General features: G+C 48.4%; 1 protein-coding gene across 7 annotated transcripts in view; it reads right to left on the reverse strand.

Annotated features, from left to right (window-relative positions):
• The window catches only part of YPEL2 (yippee like 2), a 68,968-nt gene extending 51,140 nt beyond the window's left edge, over window positions 1–17,828 (reverse strand). Inside the window, exons 1-2 of one of the 7 annotated variants that reach the window (XM_086360600.1) lie at window positions 16,269–16,495; window positions 6,961–7,185 (exon numbers count right to left, since the gene is read on the reverse strand). The gene's annotated coding sequence lies outside the window, so the exon portion shown is untranslated. Of the gene's footprint in view, window positions 1–5,843; window positions 5,959–6,956; window positions 7,186–16,073; window positions 16,179–16,268; window positions 16,561–17,073 lie in introns of those variants that run through there. The other 6 variants (XM_086360606.1, XM_086360599.1, XM_086360607.1 and 3 more) reach the window with 6 other exon arrangements.
• Window positions 17,829–18,705: the final 877 nt, after the last annotated feature.

An 18,705-nucleotide genomic window follows, 5' to 3' on the forward strand; every position in this document is an offset into this window, starting at 1 on the left:
TGAGAGAAGAGGGTGGTGGTATCTTCTCCTGGTGAGGAGGACAGGATTAGAGGTCGACCTGGATTCTGTCTTGGTTCTTCTCACTAGCTGCATCGCCACTGGGCAAGCTGCCTGAAAGAGGCTAACAGCGCCTACCTCGTGGAGGAGACAAAAGCATCAAATGACATAATGCAAGGGAAGCATTCAGCAGAGCACCTGGCATGTGGCTGGCACTCCGTAACCTTGAGAAGCTGCGATCATCCTCACCAGCAAGAGAAAAAAACACGCGGGAACCCTTCCTGTTCACGAGACCCGAATGAGCGGTGCTCCTGTCTGCCAGGTTGACTCATGGTGGTTAGAGGGTTAGGCCTAAATTAATCCACTTAAAGGTATACTGTGGTTTAAGCAGGTTCTGGTGGCTTAGCTGGGGATCTGACATTACTGCAGTGTCATTGTGAACAACAGACCACTCCATCACTTCATGCAATGGAAGGTTTCCTCTGCAGTCTGCATTGACTCTACTGATCCCAGGAGGGGGCTGCTACTGAAAACATTATTGAAACTCTGCATTAAAACTGCCACAAGCTGATGTGCAAGGCACGTGGGAAAAACAATGCTATCACTTCATGGTTAACCACTTTATACCTCTGAACTCAGGTGGTATTTTAAATACATCTAGTTGATGAAAAATAAATAAACCATTTGGATATTCAGGAAACCACTCGTTCATAAACAAAACCAACCATTCATCTCTATGTTGGATACAGGGTCTAGTCTTGATTTCAGGGGGATTATCTGTCAGATGATAATCCTACATGATCTCTAGGATTCCTTCAGCTCTTAAAATCCTGATTTCATGTTGTAATGATGTCTCTGCCAGCTGAACACTGCCCCAGAGTAAACTGCCCACCCACCAACCTTCTGTTTTGCGAGGTCACAGAAACATGCCAGCCTCACAAAGTCCACTGGCTCAACAGTGCTTTGCAACATCTGTTAGCAAAACAATATATTTACCACATGGCCCTTAGTTCAGCACTCTGCCTGGGAGGCCCCCATATGAGGCTTACATCTGTTAGAACACCTGCATAGAGAAGAGGCACTTCCTCTTGAATATCCTGAAACTTGAAAGTAATTTACTAGTCATTACATACAAACAGCTGTTGCTAGCTGCCTAGGAAGAGATCAGATATTACTTTGGGTTGTTTCTACAACTCTAACCAAATATGATCTGTCTGAAGATTCATTACCAAGCACGTTTGGCTCAAGTTCATTGATGGCTCCCTTCTTTTTCTTATACAACATCAAGATCCAAAAAGGATTTAAGGGGGCTTTACAAAAGCACAAATCATACAATACTATTGAAATAGATTAAGAAATTAGGGTTGGAAGAATTAAAGAACACAAAGAGAGTTAGGACACAAACGCATGCTATTAAATTGCTAAAGATTTACTGAATTTCCACTGCAAATTTGGCTTTGAGCTCCCCAGGAACCAAGGCAGGAAAAGAAAATACCAGCCGTGTTTCCTATGAAATAAAAGCATCTTGGTTGTTCAGGATACAGATTCTCTGAGAGACATTTCTCCTCTGGGTGGTTGCAGGAGACAATGAGCAAGCCAGGGGATAGAGCCCCAGTGGGTCAGCCCTTTCCACCCCGGAATTCTCTTGCAAGTCTTTCTCAGAGGCCCCTCCATGAAAATGGACAGCATGAGGAACACTGAAGGGCGATTCAGTAACTGGGATTCTACACGGGGTCAAATGAGGGCGGCCCAAGAACGTGGCTTTCGGATGGTCTGGCTGGATCCAGCGATATCGACTCTCCGGAGGAATGGGAGAGCTACACAGCCTTCTGGCAGCGCTCCACGAATATCATTTATCACAACCAGGCTTTTGAGTAACAAAAATATGGGCAGCCTCCAACATGCCAAGTCCAAACACTAATACTTTTGAATGCTAGCACTTATTTGGCCCTGGTGCTGCATTCACTCTCTCGCTGGGCTGTTTTTTTCCCCTGAAACTCTCCCTTACAGGCCTTCTCTTGCCTCTCTGAGCCTCAGTCTCCCTGGCAGCTCGTCCATCCTCCTCCTCGGAGGAGCTTCCACCATATATGCCTGCCTGCCTGCCTGCCCTCTCCCCTCCCCCTCCAGCATTCTCATCCACACTCAAGTCTTCTAAATACCTTTCTGGATTCCTTTCTTTCTTTAATATTTATTTATTTTTATTAATTTGGCTGCACTGCATCTCAGTTATGGGATCTACTTCCCCGACCAGGGATGGAACCCAGGCCCCCTGCAGGGGAAGCGCGGAGTCTTAGCCGCTGGACCACCAGGGAAGTCCGTGGATTCCTCTCTACAGGGGACCCCTTTCTGGCTCCTAGGAAAGCGCTTCAAATTCCCAAAGCCAGCACCATCTCTCACCCTCCCCCGGCTCCGATCCCCTGTCCCCCTCTTCTGTCCCCTCCTCTTGGAGGCCCAGCTGCCCAGGCAGGAAACACCCTTTCTTCTCTCTCCCTTCTGTCACTCACACACACCCCGTCTGTCCCCTACACAGCTGACTGCCTCGACAACCCACCCTCCCACTGTCGCCCTCAGTCCAAGCCGCAGCATTGCGAGCCAGGCCCTCTCTCACCCTGCACTTCCTGAACTAGGCCCCCTGACTCAGCTCTTACCTCTCCAACCCAACTGTTCTAGAACTCTATTAACAGCACAATCTGATCACAGTGCTCTTCTGTTTCAAACCTCCAGTGGTTTCCTAGCAGCCTGCAAGACAAGGTTCAACCCCCGTTAGGTGGCACTGAAACCTGGGCCCAATTCTCTGTATCTTCTCGTCAGCTTCCCACACTGCTGCAAACCTGTTTCCCCATCAGACTGAGCTCCTTCATTACCTTTTCTCAAGTTATTTCAGCCTCCTGCAAAGCCTTAACCTATGTTCTCTGCCCAGTAAATACCTGCTGCTGCTGCTAAGTCGCTTCAGTCGTGTCCGACTCTGTGCGACCCCATAGACGGCAGCCCACCAGGCTCCCCCGTCCCTGGGATTCTCCAGGCAAGAACACTGGAGTGGGTTGCCATTTCCTTCTTCAATGCATGAAAGTGAAAAGTGAAAGTGAAGTCACTCAGTTGTGTCTGACTCTTCGCGACCCCATGGGCTGCAGCCTACCAGGCTCCTCGGTCCATGGGATTTTCCAGGCAAGAGTACTGGAGTGGGGTGCCATCACCTTCTCCGCAGTAAACACCTACTCATCCCTTAGTACCCAGCTCGAATAAGACCCTGAAGAGGGACTTCCCTGGCAGTCCAGTGCTGCCAATACAGGGGATGCAGGATCGGCCCCTGGTTGGGGAGCTTAGGATCTCACGTGCCTCACAGGCCAAAAGAAAAAGAGAGCCTAAGCAGAGCTAGGGGCCCCCTTCATCCAGCATGCAAAAAAAGCTGTTCTCTGGAATGGTACTTTTCCACTCTCAGGCTGGAAACTTTCTGTATCAGAGGTTCAGTCTCTACCCGCCCACCCCCCTGGGTTCCCAAGGACTCCTGGTAGCCAGCACACTGGAGATTCTTGATAAATGTTAATTAACTGAGTAAAGTGAATGACCGTCATTGGCTCCGTGCTGCTCTATACAGCTGATATTTTTTATAGTCTCCTTACTTTGCCATTATCCAGTACATTTAAAATACTGAATTCTGGGCATTACACGGGACTCACACACCATTAATGTTCCACAAACTCTTCTGATGTAAACTCACTTGGGCGGGCAGGTTGAAACCCAGGACTGTGGAGCCCTATCTCTGACAGGCCCCACCATAAAAACCTCTGATGGTTTTACCCAGCTGCTGTCTGCTGGCAGAAATACTTTCCATTCAGCCTCCCCTGGCCCTTCCCACCACTGCCCACCTAGGGCAACTTCCCAAGGCACCATTCCCAGGCTGACAGTGGCTTCCAGACCCCTAAAGAAACCCCCAGACTTCCCACCCAGGAACCTTCTCTTCCAGGATGGTCCCCACTAACGCCCCAAGGCAGTCTGAGCTGCTGCTCTTGGTAAGAATGAGTCAGAGAAAACGCAGTGTCAGACTTGGTTCAGGCCAAGAAGGAAAGGGTCCGTTGACCTTGCCTCTGCTCCACGTTTCAAAGAAACCAGATGGACCCACTTGCAGTCCCCAGGGCCTGGCACCTTCAGTGTCAGTCCTTCTTTTGTGCTTGGCCATGCTCAGAGAGGCTAATCCTGGTTAAAACAAAATGACTGCATTCCTCCCATGATCTGGGGCCCAGACAGGGATCCAGCCCATTCCTCCGTCCCAGACAAGGCTACATGTGAACTGTTATGTAAAGCAGCCATTTAGAAGATCTGTAAAGAAAACGTCTTGGAAAGCAGAGTAAGAGATATGGCCCGTCCTCAGATTACTTCTCAAGGGAACCCTCACCTTAGACTCCTCCAACCCCCACAAGGCCAGGCCCCCAGCTCCACGTGATAGCACTTGCCACTGTGGTTACTGAGATGATTATTTGATTGTCGCCTGTGTCTCACACACTCAGAGATCCAATATTATTTACTGAATAAATGAATGTCTTTTGGAACAAGGGCACTGTGTGACCTTGATTTCTCTTTAACTGCTGCTCCCCTAGGGCACAGCTGGGGCCCCAATTAGCTACAAGCCATCCATCCCAAATCTGCCAATACCATTCTATTGTTCCGCTGTCAGCATGCCTTTGGCTTTCTCACTTTAATCTCCCAATTCAAATAAATCCAAAACTCGACTCTGACATCTGTGGCTGGGCTCCCTGCCTTTCCACGATTGGAATTTGGAAACTGGACTTAAAACTCAGGAGAAAAAAAGGGCAGAGGCACTTTCCAAAGGCTGCCTGTATGTCCAAAGTCTCAGCCTTCACCACCCTAAAGATGGATGCATTTTGTTCTAAGAATTAAACTGTCACCTAGCGTGGCCATTTATTGAAGAAATGAAAGAGGAACAGGGTGGGGGAGATAGATTCATTCTAGAGCAAATTTCTGGATTCTTCCTGTTATGGGAATGGCAGATTTTAGTAAGAATGACAGCCTCATCTCCTTTCCAGCCTGGCACACTAGGGGGCCAAGCATGTTGCCGGTGTAGACTCTTCATATACTTTAAGAGGCCTCCACAGAGCTACTAGTTTATGGGCTAATCTTCCCGCTAGATTGTGTGTCATTCCTGATCACGTCTAGGAACCACATCCAGTTAATCATCTGTCATAGTTAGCCCAAAGCCCTGCTGGCACTACTAGCTCAGAGAAGGAAGGTAGGAAATGAGCAAAGGAGGTAGGAAGAGTCACTGAGGCCTTTCAGCAACTGTCAGAAAGCCTCCAGAACTCCACAATTTATTAATTTCTTACCATGGGCCCATGAGGGGTGAAGCACTTGATATGTATTATCTCAATCCTCACAACAACCCAGACAGGCAGGTATTATTATGATTACTCCTATTTGAAAGATGATGAAAAAGCCCAAGAGAAGTTAAGCAACTTGTCCAAGGTCACTCTGCTAGCAAGTACCAAAAAGTGAACTCAAAGTGTTTGCTGCTCGGTCGTACCTGACTCTGTGACCCCACTGACCACAGGACTCCAGGCCCCTCTGTCCACGGGATCCTTCAAGCAAGAATACTGCAGTGGGCTGCCATTTCCTTCTCCAGGGGATCTTCCCTAAACCAGGGATCGAACCCAGGTCTTCTGCACTGCAGGCAGATTCTTTACTGTCTGAGCCACCAGTGGCTTAAATAGAAAGTACCAAAACTGAGATTTGAATCTGGGAACCAACCCCCTCCAGGGGATCCTTCAACCAAGACATGATAGAAAGTGATCTGAAGAGGTTTATCCTTGGTCCTGAGCCCTCTAAGACAATACCTCCCGGAGAGAGAGACTAAGTCAGTTAATGACAACGCGAAAGATGTCAAGTTCTCTCAAAACATCTTCAGACTCCCAGGGTTGGCCCAGTGCGTCAACTTTTAATTGCAGCAACCTGAGAAAACAAATGAGGGAAGAGAATAACCTGAACCAGAAGGTGGGACAGCAGATTGCTGCTGCTGCTGCTAAGTCACTTCAGTCGTGTCCCTCTCTGTGCGACCCCATAGACAGCAGCCCACCGGGCTCCCCCGTCCCTGGGATTCTCCAGGCAAGAACACTGGAGTGGGTTGCCATTTCCTTCTCCAATGCATGAAAGTGAAAAGTGAAAGGGAAGTCGCTCAGTCGTGTCCGACCCTCAGTGACCCCATGGACTGCAGCCTACCAGGCTCCTCCGTCCAGGGGACTTTCCAGGCGAGAGTACTAGAGTGGGGTGCCATTGCCGTCTACGGGGACAACAAATTAGGCACAAGAAAAAGCTAGTTTTCAGTTCTTATCATCTCTTCACGCTAACGGGATATTTGGCTTTCAGGCTGCAGTTATGGGTGGAAATACTTTTCCCCTCAAATCCTGAAGAAAACAAATTAAGAACCATGTAAGCAAAACTAACCAAAAGCCCTATCTAATATATATTTACATAATACACGTTTATACCATTAGCACAGCAAATACTGAAAGCGAATCGTTTCTACCTTATGGTCCCTTTGGAGGTGGGTCAGTTTAGGTAGGGACACCCCAACAAAGACGACAGTGCTCAAAGAAAACGATTAAGGGGAAACAAATACAATGGATGATACACAGGGACGCATAAACAAAAGAAGAATAGGAAGAGGCAAACACAGAAACTAAGGGAAAGGAGGCCAAAGGTTAAGGAGGTTTAGCAGCTGGTTTCTGCCTGGGAGAGCAACTGCCTTACTGATTTCCAGACAGAGTGAGGTGGGCTGCGAAGAAAAATCTAGGAAACGGGGATATGCAGGGGTATTATTTGTTTATTCTTATTAGATTCCCTATCCTGAAAATTCTGATTCTATAGGCCTTTAGCTGGGCCAGGAATTTTTAAGACAATCAAGGTCGAGAATCCCTAGGGACAGTCTTACTTTTGAGGATGCCGATTACCTACGTGTGGTTTTTCCAGTAGTCACGTGTGGATGCTGAGAGCTGGACCATGAAGAAGGCTGAGCGCTGAAGAACTGCTTTCAAAGTGTGGTACTGGAGAAGACTCTTGAGAGTCCCTTGGACAGCAAGGACATCAAATTCATTGGGAGAAGTGATGCTGAAGCTCCAATCCTTTGCCACCTGATGCGAAGAGCTGACTCGCTGGAAAAGACCCTGATGCTGGGAAAGACTGAGGGCAAGAAGAGAAGGGGGTGACAGAGGATGAGATGGTTGGAAGGCATCCTGACTCAATGGACAGGAGTTTGAGCAAACTCAGGGAGATTGTGAAGGACAGGGAAGCCTGGAGTGTGGCAGTCCATGGGGTTGCAAAGAGACACGACTGAGCAACTAAAAAACAATAATTATCTATGTCAGCCAGACCTGTTCACAGGTCTTCATCGTCCAGAGTTCTGCTGTGAATGTATGTCACAGTCCACTTCTGTGGAGCTACTCGACAGCAATGGCAACCTAAGCAATTTCTCCCCGCATCACACATGCCTCCTGGCATTCCTCATACATTACCTCTCAAGCTCGTACCTCCGTGCCTTTGCACACACTGTTTCCCCTGGCATGTTTCTTTCTGCATGCTGAAATCCTCTTCACTCTTCCCAATCCTATCTCCAAAACGCCTACCCTTCTTTCTGTATCGCTGTAAGGACTTTAAACTCCTTCTACCTTGTACTCTGGTTATTGACAGAGACGCCTTAATCACTCCTATTTGAGGATTTGCTCTTAGGGGCCATATTATAACTTATCTTTTTCTCCCAAAGGTCTTATCATCTGTTGAATGATGATTACCCAGGGAAATAAAATAAAACCAAGGTTGAATTTCAGCCCCAGGCCAGAGGTTCCTTTTCTCTATCTCAAAAAAGGAATCAAAATTTTCCTGACTCAGGCAGGATATGTTCTCTTGCCCCAGGTATTCCCACCCAGAACACCATGGGAAAATTCATCATTAGGCAGGTCAATATTTCCTATAACAAAATTTCACATCAGCTAAAATAAAGCCACTTTCTTCTGCCCAACTGATCTCAACCCCTGTTCACACCCAGTGGACTCAGTCAGTGGCACATATTTGGCTTCCCCAGTGGCTCAGTGGTAAATAATCTACCTGCCAAGCAGGAGACATGAGTTCTATCCCTGGGTTGGGAAGATCCCCTAGAGAAGGAAATGGCAACCCACTCCAGTATTCTTGCCCGGGAAATCCTATGAAAACAGAGGAGCCTGGCGGGCGACAGCCCATGATGTGGCAAAGAGTCAGACACGACTTAGCGAGTAAACAGCATCAGGCACCCATCTGCCATCTGGATATCAAGCCTTTCTTTCATGGCAAGAAACAGCCATGGGAACTCCAGACACTAGAGGCTGATTTCATCCTGAGCAGGGACTCTCATTCCAGCGAAAACCCACTAAGTCCGGACATACTGCATTCCCAAGACCACAGGGGAGGCCTGACTGCCCCGTAACACAGGAGACCAGAGAGGTCGGTGACCCAGCCAGGAAACAGGGATTCAGGAGGCAGTGCCACACCTCACTGGCAGATGCTGCTCAGTCCCATCCCAAGAGAGAAGGGAGGCTTTGCCTAGTATTGAGACATTATGAGTTCTTTAGAGTTTAAGTCAGGAGTTGATACTCTTCCAGAATGCACAGGAGTTGTAAGAGCCCTGGACCTGAGAAATAAAAGATACAGTTTACAGTCTATCCTGTGCCCTACTTAGTTCTGTGTATTAATAAGCAAGTTCTTATTGCCTGTTTGAGCCTCAACGTTTGTGTCTCTAAAATGTAACACATAAAATGAATTTGAATGCCCAATCCAGCAAATATCTAAATAATACAGAGTTATAAACCATTAGCTTGAAAGCAGGGAAAATAAAAGGATAAAGTTACCACTGGAAAAAATTGGGATACAGGGCCCGACAGTTACTAAAGTCAAGCCACAAATTTGTTTCTCTGCTTCCTGGCAGCCAAAGCAAAAAGAGAAACATGATCAGTTACACCCAATTGTCCACAAGCAAAGTCATGCCAGTTCCCTGGGACAGGCAAAGCTTTTCCTGGCACCAGATTCTGAAAGAAAATTTCTCCAATTCACTTAACAGAGACATTAAGTGAAGCTATAGCTTAAGTCTTCCACAATGTAAACTCTTAGAAGAAATATAGTAGCAAGTTACATAAAGCTATTTTGGAGAGCATCAGTCCATAAAGCAAAGGGCAGGACGCCCATCTCAAGTTCATCTCAGTGAAAGTAATTCTGGCGGGGCTGAGCTAACATGGCCCAAGTATGCAGCTTTCAGTTGGCCCAACTTAAATCAAGGATAAAACTAAGACCAGGTAGACAACTTGTTCTTCCAAACACTTCTATAAATATTACTTCTTCCACATGGATGTTTATTAAGAGTTAGTTAGCAGTTTCCAATTAGATGACTTCTACATTCCATTCCAGTTCTGATAAATCTAAGTGACCTTTTTGGTCTTCATTTACTTATATTAATTTAAAATTTGGTAGTTTTCCCCGTCTTACTGCACTCCCAAATCAATGGGAATTCCTGCCAGTGAGAGAGAGAGAGAATCTAACTATTAACATTACTCTTGCTATTAATAGCTAATACCAAGTGCTTATGTACCAGGCCCGGGGCCTGGGTTCCCGTGCATTCTCTCATTTAATCCTCCCATCAACCCTGTGTGATAGTAACTATTATTAGTCTCATTTGACAAATAAGGAGTAGAGACTTAGAGAAAATGTCCAAGGTCACAGAGCTTTCTGGTTCCAAAGTCAAGATTCTTAGTTCTACTCACAGTGCCTAGTACTCATGAAACATGATTACTAAGTTTGTCCGAACAATGAAGCCTAGAGTGAGGCTAGTAGAGCAGGAAAGAGTTATTAACAACAAAAAAATAACAGTAGAGCTTTTAGAGACTTTGGCAACCTATAAAAAGAATAAAAGGATGAAAAATTTGTGAGAAGCAGAAATCCCAAAAGAAAAGTAATTCCACAGGAACAGGAATTCTCAGGAAAGGGAAGAGAAAACTTCTTTTCCTCCTCTTCTCTTGAAAACAAAATATTATAAAATAGATAACCAATGAAAACCCACTACACAGCACAGGGAACTCTGCTCAATGCCCTGTGCTGACCTAAGTGGGAAGGAAATCCAAAAAAGAGGGGATATATGTATTACATACACATACCTGATTCACTTTGCTGTACAGTAGAAATTAACAACATTGTAAACCAACTATACTCCAAGAAAACTTAAAAAAAAAACAAACAAACAGAAAAGAAAGTCATTTCCTACTCTTCAGTTCAGTAGCTCAGTTGTGTCCGACTCTTTGTGACCCCATGGACTGCAGCACACCAGGCCTCCCTTCCATCACCAGCTCCTGGAGTTTACTCAGACTCATGTCCATTGAGTCGGTGATGCCATCAAACCATCTCATCCTCTGTCGTTCCCTTCTCCTCCTGCCTTCAATCTTTCCCAGCATCAGGATCTTTTCAAGTGAGTCAGTTCTTCGCATCAGGTGGCCAAAGAATTGGAGCTTCAGCTTCAGCATCAGTCCTTCCAATGAACATTCAGAACTGATTTCCTTTAGGATGGACTGGTTGGATCTCCTTGACGTCCAAGGGACTCTCAAGAGTCTTCTCCAACACCACAGTTCAAAAGCATCAATTCTTCAGAGCTCAGCTTTCTTTATGGTCCAACTCTCACATCCATACGTGACTACTGGATAAACCATAGCTTTGACTAGACGGATTTTGTTGGCAACGTAATATCTCTGCTTTTAATATGCTGTCTAGGTTGGTCATAACTTTTCTTCTAAGGAGCAAGCATCTTTTAATTTCATGGCTGCAGTCACCATCTGCAGTGATTTTGGAACACCCAAAAAATAAAGTCTGTCACTGTTTCCATTGTTTCCCCATCTATTTTCCATGAAGTGATGGGACCAGATGCTATGATCTTAGTTTTTTGACTGTTGAGCTTTAAGCCAACTTTTTCACTTTCCTGTTTCACTTTCATCAAGAGGCTCTTTAGTTCCTCTTCACTTTCTGCCATAAGTGTGGTATCATCTGCATATCTGAGGTTATTGACATTTCTCCCGCAATCCTGATTCCAACTTTTGCTTCATCCAGCCCAGCATCTCTCATGATGTACTCTGCATATAAGTTAAATAAGCAGGGTGACAATATACAGCCTTGACTTACTCCTTTCCTGATTTGGAACCAGTCTGTTGTTCCATGTCTAGTTCTAACTGCTACTTCCTGACCTGCATACAGCTTTGTCAGGAGGCAGGTCAGGTGGTCTGGTATTCCCATCTCTTTAAGAATTTTCTGAAGTTTATTGTGATCCACACAGTCAAAGGCTTTGGCGTAGTCAATAAAGCAGAAGTAGATGTTTTTCTGGAACTCTCTTGCTTTTTCGATGATCCAGCAAATGTTGGCAATTTGATCTCTGGTTCCTCTGCCTTTTCTAAATCCAGCTTGAACATCTGAAAGTTCACAGTTCACGTACTGTTGAGGCCTGGCTTGGAGAATTCTGAGCATTACTTTACTAGCGTGTGAGATGAGTGCAACTGTGCGGTAGTTTGAGCATTCTTTGGCATTCCCTTTCTTTGGGATTGCAATGAAAACTGACCTTTTCCAGTCCTGTGGCCACTGCTGAGTTTTCCAAATTTGCTGGCATATTGAGTGCAGCAGTTTCACAGCATCATCTTTCAGGATTTGAAATAGCTCAACTGGAATTCCATCAATTCCATTCGCTTTGCTCACAGTTTCTACTCTTAAAAGACTCTAAACTTTGGCTCTCTTGGTCATTCATTCATTCATTCACTCCAGCAACAATTAGATATTTACCCTGTGCTACTCCCTGCCAGGCACTGTCAGCAGTGAGCAAGACACAGGAGCCTCCAATCCAGCCATCAAGTAGACAATACACTTCCAGATGGTATTAAAGTGCTTTGAAAAAAAAAAAAATTAAGGGGATTAAGAGAGGCTGAGGGGCAAGGAAGGAGGACTGTTCTAGATAACAGATCAGGAAGGGGCTCTCTGAGCAGCATTTGAGGGAGCCCAATCATGCAAAAATTTTGGAGTCCAGGCACCAGCAGAAAGGCCCAATGACAAAAACAAACCTTACATGTTTTAGAAACTTCAGGAAGGTCACTGCAGTGGACTGAGGCCAGACTGAAGAAGAAAAGACCAAGTGAAGACCGGTGGGGAATGAGGTGGGAGAAGATGGGAGATGGGGCTACAGGGAAAGGAGGTGGACGCTTTCTGAAGGGTAATGGGAGGGGCATAATCCTACTTTAAAATCTCTAGGGCTGTGGTCAAAGCTCCAAGGGACTCCAGAGAGATGTAGTATCACCTTTTGTTAGGGATAGTATCACCAAAATCAAAACTCTTAAGGGAATCCCTTTAGCCTGCAGGCCCTGGTTTTCCATTGTTTGTTGTTGTTTAGTCCCTAAGTTTTTTGCAACCCCATGGACTGTAGCCCACCAGGCTCCTCTGTCCATGGCATCTCCAGGCAAGAATACTGGAGTGGGTTGCCACTTCATTCTCCAGGGGATCTTCCTGACCCAGGAATTGAACTGGCATCTCCTGCACTGCAGGCGAATTCTTTACCACTGAGCTGCCAGGGAAACCTGCTTTCCATCACTAGATGCTAAAAGTAAATAAAGCAGTTCCTTTTCCAGAGCTTTATACCCTCTTGTGATGAAGGGAATGCAATTGTCAGAGCAACTGGTGGTTTGGTTGACAGACTCTAGGGAAATGCCAAGATAATTTATAAAGAAAACTGATCCAGACCTCTATTTGAATCCCACCTGCTCTTCCTATCCTAGGATGTCGTATCCTTGGCTATCCTTTTGTTGCTTTCTTTTCTTTTCCAGAGGCTCAAAACTCAACACTCTCCATGTGAGCTGCCTGACCAAACTGAATATTATTAAAGTTAATTTCAACAATTCTACTGTTAGCCTTCCCAAATAAGGCATACCCTTGGCAGGAAGGACCACAGAGTATGAATTTGAATTTGAATCTTTTCTGAAGCTAAATTGCAGCTTTGATTAATTCAAGGAAACTTCTTTTACCAACGTGTTTGGACACAAGAACTAAGAGGGAAACATCCAACATGTGGAAGCAGCAGCTGTGTATGTTTCTGCTTGAAAGTAGAGACAGGTAAAGCGATGTGAAAGTGCTAGTCGCTCAGTCGTGTCTGAGTCTGTGCGATCCCATGGACTGCAGCCCACCAGGCTCCTCTGTCCATGGGATTTTCCAGGCAAGGATACTGGAGTGGTTTGCCATTTCCTTCTCCAGGATCCAACCCCAGTCTCCTGCATTGCAGGCAGATTCTTTACCAACTGAGCTACCAGGGAACGGGTAACAGAGACAGGTAACAGCATCAGAAAACGGTGACTAACAAGATACACCTGCACACAGGAGCCGAGCCATCACCCAGGAAAGAAGCTGGGCTGAGGTCGGCAAGGGGGCATGGAAACTTGTTGTCACTTCTTATTAAGAGACAAACCCCTGGCTCCCCTCCCCGCTCCCAACAACAACAAAAAATCACCAGTATGCCCTTCCTCCAGATTACACAGCCTGGAACACCCAGATACTAAACAAAATCAACCTTTCCTGCTGGCCAGACTATTAATGTCCCAGGCACAATGACTGTTATCATCAACTCAAAACCATTAAAATCATTCAAACACTGAAAATTCACCTAAATCTGGGAATAATGCAGCAGGTTCAACGGCACTACTCACGACCCCAACTCCACACACCTAGAAACATCCAGTCGTACAGAATAGTGAACAGCAGCCCTCAAATGGACTGGAGCAGGGTACTGTGGGAGTAACAGGGCCTATGCCTAGCTCTCAGGGCCAACGCGTCAAGCCAGGTGAAAGCAAACACTACACCCTTGTTTCAAAGCCCAGGCCTGCAACAGATGAGTGGTCCTGGGTTTGAATACAGTGTGGGTCATATAATCTGATCAAGGCTTTGCATATCATTGTTCATTGCCCCAAATTCCCACTAGTTCAGAGTTTCTTATCAACCATCTGCCTCATAACTTCATGGCCCACTTATTAAAAATGTCCCCCACTGACAATAAACATCTCCAGACTGGACTTACGAACTACATGTTCAAACATTATCCAGGTCGTCTTTATGCACATTTAAGTCCGAGAACTTCAGCAATGTTTCTGCAAACTGTGGGCCATGAGTCATGACCAGCAGTTGATATTTTTTTTTAATTAAGTAGGAAAAAATTATAAATAGAACACACTGCAGGTAGTCAGGGCAATTATTGTTTCTGGGAACTTAAGCAGTTACGGGCCTCTGTGCAGTGATGTAAAATGTATTCATCACTGTGGTTCAGTTTGAAAACCACTCTCCTAGAGGGATGAAGGAATATTTTTATGGAATATTTTACACTATTCCTATGCACGGTGTTTATTTTCCATTTTTCACCCCTAATTCCAAGCTTCTGGATTTTAGTTCAAGCACAAGTTATCAAGACACAAAGGCTGTTATCAAATCCTAAACTGATGAGGCAATGCCAAACTGAATAGGGGCATCAGCCCAAGGCTCCTTCCTGCCCCAGACCCTTCTCAAGGAGCTGCGGATACGGAAAGGTGCCAAAGGGAAGTTTGCACAACTCTCCCCAGGCTGGACCTGTTCCTTGGTAAAGAACTTGCACGCTCATTATCATACATTAGAAGAATTGAAGTGTTCCCTTAAGAGGGGGTAGGGAGCCGGGGGCAGGGGAGGCTCAGTCTCAGCCTAAGGAATAGAGAGAACTCAGCTTCAATCCATCAATGCAGTCCTGGGGCAGTGACCTAGGTCAAAGGAAAGTCAGGGAAGGGTGAATCCAGGCCCACTGACCACAAGGCCCTGAGCTCTCAGAATCAGGACAGCATTGGACAGCATCGGGCATGTGAGGTCTCGTCTCACCCCAGAACCAGTGACATCAGTTGCCTTGGGCAAGTCACTTAGCTTTTCAGTCCCCTAGGTTCCTTGTATGGCCAATGTTCTGGGAGCAAGTGGAACACAAGGAATCAGACAGCGTCCCTTCTTGCCCAATGCTCTAGGACAGGCAGCCCCATCTTGCTGGACCAGAAGAGAGGAACATGGGAGAAAGAGGGAGCGGGGAGAAGGAATAGCTGGGACTTCTCTGGTGGTCCAGGGGTTAAGGCTCCAGCTGCCATCGCAGGGGGCGTGGGTTCCATCCCTGGTGGGAGAACTAAGATCCCGCCTGCCAGCAGGATGTGGCCAAAAAAAGCAGCTAGCTGTCTTTTCGGCTTTTAGACTCATCAGAAGCAACGACTTACTGAAAACAGACTCAAGACTCGAGGAGAGCAACTGACAAGGAGGCCAGAGCTCAAAAACAAAAAACCCAGCGAAGCCCAGGAGCGGTTTCCCCTTGCCATTCAAAGCCGCGGGACTGCGGGCGGGTCAGCTACATCACAGAAAAACGGAGGGCGCTCACTCCCTTGGCTTTGTAAGCTCTTGTAAGCCGAGAGTGAAGTCAGAGGTGGCAGGCTCCTGGGCCCGGTCCAAAAGAACAGGTGGTTCCCCTCCCCACCACCCTCGACAACAAGAGAAAAGTCACCACTTGGGGTAAAGATACCCAGAGGAGGTCAGTGGCCAGGGAGGATGCACCTGAAGCAGTGCGAGGTCGGGGCTGCCCCGCCAGACCCACTTCCCGAGAGATACTCGCTGGAGAGGCCCCTTGATTCCGTCGGGCAGGAGTGAACTCGCGCCCACCTCTTTGGCAAGGGCGCTGGGGAGGCGCCGGGAAGCGGCCAGGCAGGAACTCGGCTGCGGTTACCTCTGCCCGGGGCCGGCCAAGCGCTCCTCGGAGTCTTGAGGGCGGCCAGTCCCCCAAAAGGCGGGAGGAGGGAGCACCGAGGGCGGCGCCCGGGGACCCAGTGTCTCCAGCGGAGACCCAGCGACATCGGGGACAGCAAACGCCTGGAACTCCCACCCTGGCCCCCCACCCACTTAGTCCCAACCCGCCGGAACTAAGCTGAAAAAGGCGCGGCCATCGGATCTCCAGGTTCACACCCCCCACCCTCGCCCCGCGCGCTCCAGACCTGCCCAGCTCGTCGCCCGGGTCCCCGGCCCCGATCCGGGGACCTGAGCCCCCTCGGCGCCCGCCGCGGGCCACAGCCGGGGCCCCGGCAGTGTTTGTAAACAAACCGGTCACGTGGCCCGGCGGCTCGCTCCCCGCCCCCTGTGCCCGCGGCCCCCCGACCCCGCCCCGGGGCGACCCCCGCGCCGGACCCCACCTCGGCCGCGCCGGCCGGAGGGTGCCGAGCTCGCTCCAAGGGAGCCGGGCCGCCGGGGCCCCGGGGCGGGATGGAGGGGGACGGGGACGGGCGCCCCGCGCTGACAGCGCGCCCCACGCCCACGCGCGCCGCGCTCGCGTCTCACTCACCAGGCAGCCAGCAGCCCCGTCCGGCCCGCGCCGCGGTAGGCTCCGCGGGGATGCGCAGCAGCGAAGGACCGCCCGGCCGGATCCCGGGCCCCGGGCGCGCTCTTAAAGCCACAGCCGCCGCCGCCGCCGCTCCGCATCCCTCCGGGCCGGGCCGGGGGCTGCCGGGTGACGGACACGCTCCCGCGCCTATCCCCTCGGCGCAGCACATAGCAACACGCCGCGGGTTGGCTGCGCCCGGCCGCAGCCCATCCGCCGCGAACCAATCAGCGAAGGACGGAACTCCGCCCCCTGCTTCCCAGACCTCCGCCCCCCACCCCCCACCACCCCTTCGGGCCCCGCCGGGCTTGGGTGCGGGGTGCGGGGCGCGAGGCGGGCGCCGGGATCTGGCCCCGAGGAGGCTGAGCCTGCCGCGCCTGGCGAGGCGGGGGGCGGCTGGCCCGAGGAACGGGAGGAAGGGTGATGACGATGGGGAGGCTCTCGGCGCCCGGGCGGAGACCGTTTATTTGGGTTTGGAGTTTGTCTCCAGGTCAAGGCTGGGATTTCTAGAACCCGGGGTGGTGGTGGTGTGGCGCTTTCTAGTGCTGCTTCTGCTTAGAGGAGCTAAGACAGTAACTCACTCCTCACGCCTTAGCCGCCCCCAACTCAGTCTAAGTTACCTGGAGAGGCTCTCGGGACCCAGGGCAGTTGAATGTAAAAAGCAACGCCAGCCCGAGGGGGCCCCCGCCAGGCCCCACTCCGCAGCAAGGCATTTCCCGTTGTCTCTGCTCTCCTTAAACCGGGCGCATTAAACGCAAGATAAGAGGCATTTACAGGCATTGGAAGACACCTCGCCCCCAATTGCTGCTGGTTTTTCTAAGGCTTTTGAAGAGAAACGATTCACCCGGGACACGAGGATGGTCAGTGAACACAGGAGAGGTGCGCCCAGTCTGGATCAGTGGAGCGGTGCTTTTCACGGAAGAGAAGGTTAAAAAATAAGCCCAGGGCTATCAGGAAATCTAGGGAGGCACCAGGTGGGCGGAGTGGGGCAGTCTCCCAGCAAGAAAACAGGTCACTTTGAGAAAGAATGCAGCCAGGGATCAGGGGCAGAGAGCAGTTCAGCCTTTTCATTTGGCCTCTGGGATTCTGGGATTGCTCAGAGAGCAGTAGGAAACCCCGGGTTTCACTGAGCTGCTGTTAGAATGTGAGACACTTTGAGCTGCTACTGGCTTCAACCCTTTTCCACGCTGGTTTGCGCGAAAGTGGAGAATGGTACCCAAGGCAGATCCCCAAGTGGCTCAAACTTCACCACAACTCCAGCCAACTGTCTTTAAAATACATTTGATTCAGTTAATATATTTCTCATTTGGATTGTATTCCGATAATATATATTGCATGGTTGGATGTGAATCCAATCCTAATGTTAGTAAAAACAAAAAATATACCTGAAACACATCAGCATCTCACATATGTATCAGTCTTAGTGTAAGCATTTTCAGTGTAAACAAGATCACATGGTCACCGCTCACAGTTAATGAACTTGGAAAGTTTAAAACAAAAAAATTTTAAATACTTATCAGATAAAGAATCTAGAAAGGTTTAGCACTTAATCCTTAATCTTTGAAGAAGTGGTAGATTCTTTAGATTATTGAGATCTTGATTTCTGCCCTAATCTGCCTCTTGGGCAAATTTCTTCCTCTTTCTAGACCTTAGTAGCCGCAGTTTGAAACAAAGAAGATTGAAATAGATTGAAATAGTCCCCTCCAGGCACTAAAATCTAAGCAGGTCCCGAAAGTCAAACTTGTTACAATGTTTCAACAATATTCTAGTGAATATTCCTGTTGCCAGATCACCACTCCCCAACCGCAGGCCCTGCATGAGTTTAACACCCTGGAATATTGGTATGTTATGTAACAAGACTGGTGGCTACTGTTTAAATAAAAGATAATGTTAGCTAAGGAGGACGAGCCTGGTGAGGTGCTTCAGAGGGAGATCTGAGGACCCCTGCAGGCCGGCCGCGTATATGCCGGGGACTGGAAGAGGCATCCAGACTGCAAGACCGGAGACAATAGAACCAAGCCAGGCAGCCAACCAAAAAGATGAAATAAGCCTGATCATGCCTCCTCCCTGTCAAAAGAGCCAAGCATTGTGAACTATTCCCGGAGAAAGTAGAAGTGAAACAAAGTAGCAGAAACAACTTCTCTTCCTCTGAAAGCACCTTGAATGGCCTCTCAGAACACATTCACTCAGGGCCTATTCTGTGCCGCCTTGCCTGATTGGCTTGAATGGTAGTTTTCTAAAGAATCTACCAG

The sequence above is a fragment of the Bos grunniens genome, chromosome 19 (assembly GCF_055505025.1).
Source record: "Bos grunniens cultivar Pamir isolate PY7600 chromosome 19, Bosgru_T2T1.0, whole genome shotgun sequence".
Taxonomy (NCBI): Eukaryota; Metazoa; Chordata; class Mammalia; order Artiodactyla; family Bovidae; genus Bos; species Bos grunniens.